Genomic DNA, 8,277 nt, shown 5'->3' on the forward strand with positions numbered 1-8,277 from the left:
GTTAAACCAAGAACAGGTGTCCCTTGGATGCAGGACTCATTTGAGGTTCCCTCATGGATACCACAATTCACGGATGTTCAATTATCATATAAAATGGTCCAGTAGTATTTGCATAGAAGCTACACACATCGTCCTGGGTGCTTTGCATCATTTCTAAGTTACTTATGACACCTAATAAAATATAAACGTGGTGAGGATAGTTGTTATACTGTATTGTTTAGGGAATAGTGACAAGGAGAAAGTTTCATATGCTCAGTGCAGATGCAATCTTCTTTTTTCTGAATATTTTTCATCTTTATATACAGAACTTATACATATGGAAGGCTGGCTATATTAAGAATTGGAGGGGCTGGGGATACAACTCAATGGTAGAGAGCACTTGCCTAGCATGTGCAAGGCCCTGGGTCCAAACACCACAAAAAAAGAAAATAAATAAAATGGGATTAATTATTCTGAAGAATAAATTTATTAAATTAGTCCTTTATTACTATAGATATTTTAATAAGTTTCTGGGTTGTAATTATATTTATACTCATTTCTTGGTGTTGCAGAATAACGTAAGGATAGAGGAAGAAAAATATTAAGTCTATATCTTCTCTTATTTTATAAGAATATGTTGTTATTTTGCAGATTTTTTTCTCATAATACTTCATATATAAAGCATTTCTCATGCTTGTTAGATATAGGGTTTCTTTGGAGAGTCTCCTAATACACTGAAGGTTAATGTTTATAACATTAATTTTCAGAAAATGTAAGACAAGTTGTGAAACTAAACATAAAATGGATATAATTTCAGGAAGTCAGTATTTCTTTTTGACAGTCTAATCAACCATCCAAATTGCCAAATAAACATTCTGGCTGTTATCCAAAGTGATTCTGTAGCTAGACTCCTTTAGATACTCAGGATGTCTCTCCTTGCCCTTTTTCTACAGTTTGATTGATTTCCCATTCATTTTTCATTTGGAAAGAAAAAAGTAAAGAAAACTATTGTTTCGCAGTGTAGAACCAAGAGCAAGAAATAACTTTCAAAAGCATTTACTTAAGTGCACAGAGGTGACAAGACTCTCCAATTGCGAGTCAGTGAGGGACCTTGGCAGACAGAAATTCCCATTTGATTGATGCTTCCAGGAAGACTGAGACAGAACACGTGACAAATTGTTCATGGGTTTTGAAAATGAAGCATGGCATTGCTGTTCACATATTATTGGCAAAATTGAGTCATATCTTAGAAGAAACTGAGAAAGCATAAGCCTCCTGTGTTCTTGGCCAAACAAGATGCAGAGTATTGGGAACTGACACCAGGATTACAGCCTGGTCCCCATGCAATGATGCTGATCCCCTGCCCCACTTGACCTCAGCGCATCTTGTCCTGGTGCCGCTGACTCCAGAAAAGTAAGTGAAAGATGACCGTCTGAGGCTTTACTCCCATCCCTGGCATTATTTTTTCCATGGGGGAAAAAGAAGTCTTAGACTATTATTCATTTTTTTTTTATTATTGTCAATGTATTTTTAGGCTGTGAGTGTATAGCTGTAGATTCAGGAACAAATAAGACTGAATCCCTGCCTAGAGAGCAGGGAAGCTTTCAGGGATGACATATATTTAATAAGTAATTAGAATAAGGAGTTAAAATGTTATATGAGACGAGAGCCTGGCTTGGTGGTTGTCATTGCTGATACCAGTATCTCTGCTCTAGTAGCCCTTTAGTTTCTCCCAATTCCTAATTACTCCTAAACTTCTGTGAGAATGGACATAATTTGAATTTTTTTTTAGATTCAATCTCCAATTCAATAGACTGTGATTGAAAATCTGAGAGCCTCCCCATGAATACATAAAAATATTCATTTTTTTTCCTTTCTTTCCACTCTTTGGATAATTTGAGAATAGGCAATGGTTTTAATAAAACCTCTCTCAATAAGACAAGTGTTACCATTCTGGCTTAAACCATTTGTATTCATTTATGCTTTGTCTATGGAGAACAAAATGCAGATTTGAATATTAGTTCGTTGCTTTGTTGTAGATAATCAGTGGAGTTCATTTATGTCCTAGGACAGAACTATGTTTTCACCTGCATTTTCCAACTTGATTTCTGAACAAGTAGGTAACCAAAAAAAAAAAAAAAAAAATCTCTATTGTGTGTGCTAGATGTCCATGCAGTCAGTAATCCATCCAATTCACCAGTTACTACAGTCAAAGGATGTATTCCCAAAAAATTTAGAAAGCAAGCATGCTGGAGGCATTTTCAGTCATTGCCTGGCTGATTTTCCTTCTCTGCTAATGTGCTATTTCTAGTAAGATGAAATTATTCAGTGTCGGTGGTCTGCATTTCCAAATCAGCATTCTTTTCTGGGTTAGAAATGGCATAATCTCATGATTTCACCTGCTCTCTCCCTATGCCATCCACATGTGGTGGGGGGAATGTTCTAGGCTTGCTAATGTTACATTTGAAAAGGGAAATTAGTCTCAGCCCAAAAGAGGGTAAAAATAAGAGGGCCAGGAGGCTTGTAGAGGCTTTTACATTCTGATTAGGCAACAGATAGCAAGTTCCTTAACTTGACAACTGGTTATCAGTTACCATCAAGTTACCAGCCCCCTCCTCCTGGTTCCAGCAGCATCTCAGGCTGCATTTACAGGGCCTAGGTAGCCTCTTGACACTGCTCTTCACTTTCTTAGGCACTGGTCTCTCAAGCCAGAGACCAAAAGAAAAGCAGCCATGGAATAAGAATCTTGATAAAGCAGATTTCCAGGGGCACATACACAGGGGCGCTGAACAAAACAGCCCTTCATTAAGCAGACCATGACAACCATGTTAGCAGTGTCTCTGAGTGACCTTGGCACATGCTATGCTACTGAGCTCTTAAATGTCTGGTGCTGGTGAGGGATTAGGAGAACTTGAACCACAGTGGTGAAGAAACCCTGAGGCTATAACACTACTAACACTGACCTGGTTCCTTTTACTTCATTAGTTGAACAGTCACTAATTCATTTAAAGAACAAATAATGGGTTATCTCAGCATAGCAAGGTGCCCATACGGACAGTCAGGGGTCTGGCAGTCAGGAGATGGGCTGAAAGACTGCCCATGAAGATGCCAGTGGCATTGATGGCAGAAGAAGCCTTCAATTGCAAAAAGTTGCCAGATCAGTGTGAGAACCAGGAGCTCGAGGTTCCTGTTGGAATTGCTACATTCCCACGGTATGGTCAGCTTCTTGCTTTATATTTGCTCCACAATGACATGAATAATGCAAGATATCTTTGAAAAAGGATGCCACCGGCTATAAAAACTGCAAATTCTGAATTTGGGGTAATTTGGTCAGTAGAACAGAGAATCTGGCTGTGAGATTTCCTTGGGATCTGTATTACTATTAGTGCCCACCAGGGGTCCAAGATGTCCAGCCAATTATGTGAGCACTTAGAGATGCAACAAGAAGTGCCTTCACCCTGGTCTTTCAAGCATACATTTCAATAATTGCTCATGATTTTGCAGCCTGTTGGGCTTCCTGTAGAAGCCTAAGGCTGTGAAGGTATATGGTACAAGGATGGCAAGCTGACTTCACCACGAGAATGGCTCTGTCCAGAAAGCCAGTTGCAGGGTTGCTGGATGTTTCCTTTAACAGGTTTATTTCCTTATCAGAGCCTGGCCCAGTTCCACCAATCCCCAATATACAGCAGTTAGCCAGACTGACTGATGATGTGGCTTTCCTTGAAAATTCATGTACCATTCTGAGTTCAGCGTCCACTTCAGAATCCTGTATAAAGACAAATACAGAAATTTATAATTTTCATTTTCAATTTATTGGATGGATTATAAGCACTTCAACATTACTTACTGAGTATGTAATGACCTACATATATAATATTAAAATGTCATATATATTTTGTCCTTAAATATTATGCTAAATAGTTGTTAAAGCAATTCTCATCTTGTAATATTTAACAATTTGGTTGGAGCCCATTAGTATTTTGTGATAAGTTTATATTTCTTGGAGATTCATAACTCAAGCTCCACTGCTTGGTGTACAGCAATGCTGTGGGCCATCTTCCCCACCGGCACACACCCGTACCTGCACCAGTGGTTAATAGCCACAGCAATACACTTGGACAGGACGTGCTCAGGACAGATCTTGAATTGCTGGGGTTATAATCCACCTTCTTTGGAGAAAATATTCTCTTTTCTCCTTGCTTCTGGAGAATCACTAACAGGTATCAAAATATAGCTAAGGAGCAAATATACCATTTTCTGAGTAAACTAGTTCATTAGCATTAGTTGTTTGTTGTTTTTTTTTTAATATAGTGAGTGCATTCATTGCTGGCAGTGGAGGGTTTTCCTTGCCAATGTGATGTTCATAAATACCATGTTTGTACATTTTCTTTAGAAGAAGGGGAAGTTTAAGTGTACAATGCCTTGTGTGAGTAAGAAAGCAGTTACAAGTGATACACTTGGTACAACTCTCCTGCATCCAATTGGTTGCTTATATTTAAGCAAGTTCTGCCTTTCAAAGAAATACTGAACAAGTTTTTTTGTTTTTGTTTTTTTTTTTTTTTTTTTTTTGAGAGCAGGTACTGTTTTATTAACTGACCAGATTACAAAAATACCATGGTAGATACCTTAGTTCATCCTTCTAATAAGCCTGTTGATCTGGTCTTCTCGGTTGCCAGCATCTCCACCTTCTACAAAATGGGTTGTCTTTTTCTTCATTCCACCTCTTGGAGAAGACAATTTGAAGGGCCACAGGAAGTTGTTTGCTTCTTTGAAGCGTTTTCCAACAGTGTAGATCTCATGAATCAGATCTTCCATGCAGATGGTGCCATATTTACCAAGAGATGGAGCAATCAAAGCGTTATCTGTCAAGGCAATTCGTTTCTTATTGATTTTGCCATATCCACGCTTGTAGATTAGTTCATTCACTGATTTCAGGTTTGGGTACCCCCATGCAATGTAAGGTTCCACGATCCTCAGCATGTTAATTGAAGCCTTGTTGAGCTTAACGAAGGTGCCATTGAAGATCTGGCGAAGTCGAAGAAGTTGTAACACCTTCCGAACCTTTGGGCTCACACCATTGATACCTCTGATCCCGATAACAAATGCCAATTTGGGTTCTGCAGGTACATAGAAGTTGCCAGCTTTTCTTGCCATTCTAGCCATCCGAATCTCCGTTCTGTACATTTGCCTATATTCCTTGTGGTAATGCTTGGCTTTTTCATAGATTAGCTTCCTCCTGGCCTTTCAAAGCATCTTTTGGGCAAACTTCTTCCTCAGGCGCTTTACCTTCAGCTCTGCATGATTCCTTCGCTTTTTCTTAAGAGTTTCTGGCACAACAGGAACCTTCTTTTTCTTCTCTTCGGCACCCTCCATGGTTCCAGCCGGAAAAAGAGCTGAACAAGTCTTCATTCTTTCTTTTTTTTTCCTTTTTTTTTGGGGGGGGGCAGCGGCGGGGGGGGGTGGTGTTTGCTGGAGGGGCCGGGGATTGAACTCAGGCATTTGACCACTGAGCCACATCCCCTGCCCTATTTTTTTTATATTTTATTTAGAGACAAGAGTCTCACTGAGTTGCTTAGTTCCTTGCTTTTGCTGAGACTGACTTTGAACTCTGGATCCTCCTGCCTGAGCCTCCCAAACCACTGGGATTACAAGTGTGCGCCACTGCTCTCGGCCCAGTCTTTATTCTTTAGGTGACTGCCATCCAAATAATTTGTTTATTGTATTGTTAGATCAAAATACCCCTCAATTTATTTATTCTGCATTTGTTCAATAAATATTTAATTGAATTCTTAAAAAAAGAACAATTAACAAAGATATTTGATGCTGGGTGCTCCGTATATATTCCATGATTTTCTCCTTTAACTTATCATCAATAAATGGTATCATATAAATAGTACTCACATTATTTAAAGCAACCTACTATTTATTCGCATTATATTAAGGGAATGAGATTCAAGAAGAGGAGAAGGAAATTTCTGGTCTACATAAAGCTTTCTTGGAACAAGAGAAATAGAATGAATAATTATCCTACAAAACTCCTTGTGTTGTTATTCTATGATTTTTACATAAAACTTTTATTTTGAGATAATTGCTTATTCACATAGAGTTATAAACAATATGTTTCTGATTAATTTTCAAAATGAGAAACTCACCTGACTTACTCTCTAGTGAAACTGGAAAATTTGTATTTATTTTATTTCTTGATTGATTTTTATTTTTTTGTTGTCAGTATATTCTATTGTACATAATACTAGGATTCATTGTACCATATTCATTTGTATACATAATATAATTTGATCAATCTCATTATCCAGTACCTTCCCTTTCCCTCCCCTCTTCCCTCCCCGTCTGCTTATTTTAATCTACTGATCTGCCTTCTTTTGCTATTACTTTAATTAGTATATATGTTATTATATATACAAATTATAATTATATATAGACATATATATGGTTAATTGTGATATATTTGTGCATGTATGTAGCATAACTTGATAGATCTCAGTCCCCAGTACTTCTCACACCCTGTCCTTTCTCCCTCTTAGTCTCCTGCCTCTACCCTACTCTACTGGTCTTCCTTCCATTATCATGAGATTCCCCACACCTACCACCTGTTTTTTTTTAAATACTCCTTTTTTTGTCATTCTCTCTCTCTCTCTCTCTCTCTCTCTCTCTCTCTAGCTTCCACATATGAGAGGAAACATCCTCCTTTGACTTTCTGAGTCTGCCTTATATCACTTAGCATGGTGTTTTCCAATTTCATCAATTTACCAGCAAATGACATAATTTCATACTTCTTTATGGCTGAGTAAAACACCACTGTGCGTATGTATCATATTCTCTTTATTCATTCATCTTTTGACTGATACCTGGACTGGTTGTATAACTTGGCTATTGTGAATTGCACTGTTATGATCATTGATGTGCCAGTATCACTAGGATGCTGATTTCAGATTTTTGGGTCATTAACCAAGGAGTGAGATATCTGGGTCATGTGGTGATTGCATTCGTAGGTTCTTGAGGAATCTCCATCTGCTTTCCAAAGTGGTTTAACTAATTTATAATCCCACCAACTATGTATAACTATAGTATTTTTTCACATTCCTGTCAGCAATTATGGTTACTTGTATTATTGAAGATTGCCATTCTAAGTAGAGTAAAATGAAACCTCAATGCATTGTTGATTTGCATCTCCTGATTGCTAACAGAGTCTGTTTTTTTGTTCATGTTTGCTAGCCATTTGTATATTTTCTTCTGAAAAATATTTATTTAGATCTTTTGCCCATTTATCAATTGGGTTATTAGGGAGTTCCCCCCCAGGGGGGGTTAGTGTGTGTGTGTGTGTGTGTGTGTGTGTGTGTGTGTGTGAGTGTGTGTGTGTGTGTTTTGATGGTGAAATGTTTTAGTTATTTATATATTCTGGATATTAATCCCCTGTCAGAAGGGTAGCTAGCAAAGACTTTCTTCATTCCATGGGCTCTATTTTTGTGCTCTTATTTATTTTGCTGTGCAGAAGCTTTCTAATTTGATGGCATCCCATTTATTGATTCTTGGTTTAATTTCTTGCACTTTGGGGATCTTGTTAAGGAAGTCAGTACCAATACCAATGTGACAGAGTGTTGATCTTCTTATCTTCCAGCACTTCATTAGTTTCTGACCTGATTCCAAGATCTTTGGTCCATTTTGAATTGATTTTTACACAGGGCAGTGCTAGTTATCTAGTTTCACTCTCCTATATATGAATATTCAATATTCCCAGCCTTTTTGTAAAAGGCCATCTTTTCTCCACTCTGTTTTTGGCACTATTGTCAATAATCACGATTTTGTTTATATGAATTTGTTTTCTAATTTATTCCATTGGTTTCCATCGGTTTATAAGCCAATACTCGTTGTTTTTGCTATGTTAGCTCTGCAATATAATTTGAAATGAAGTACTACAATGTCTTCAGTATTACTCTTTTTTAAAAAATTTTTATTTTAATTTTTTCTTCTTTTTGCGTTTTTATTGGCACATTACAGGTGTACATAATGATAGGATTTGTTATTATATTCAGACATGCACTCTTTTAATTTTAAAGTAAACATTTTTATTCATACACAGCATATGAAAGTGCATATTAAATCAACCTAGACTAGCCAAGATAGCCCATATCTAATTTTATATGGCTCAACAATTTTAAAATATTGATAAATTTATTTCAGAAAAAGAAATGCAATATTATGAGATGAGATACAAAAATTTAATTCAAATGCATATGTGATTCAATTATCTTATTTAAATAACCCTAATGACACATATAC

At 37.1% G+C, this 8,277-nt stretch overlaps 2 pseudogenes; one reads left to right on the forward strand and one right to left on the reverse strand.

The window, feature by feature from the left end:
* Positions 1 to 3,084: 3,084 nt before the first annotated feature.
* On the forward strand, positions 3,085 to 4,337 carry LOC143411473 (COP9 signalosome complex subunit 8 pseudogene; annotated as a pseudogene).
* Positions 4,338 to 4,538: 201 nt separating this feature from the next.
* On the reverse strand, positions 4,539 to 5,356 carry LOC143411533 (large ribosomal subunit protein uL30 pseudogene; annotated as a pseudogene).
* Positions 5,357 to 8,277: the final 2,921 nt, after the last annotated feature.

Source organism: Callospermophilus lateralis, chromosome 12 (genome assembly GCF_048772815.1).
Source record: "Callospermophilus lateralis isolate mCalLat2 chromosome 12, mCalLat2.hap1, whole genome shotgun sequence".
In the NCBI taxonomy this organism is placed as follows: Eukaryota; Metazoa; Chordata; class Mammalia; order Rodentia; family Sciuridae; genus Callospermophilus; species Callospermophilus lateralis.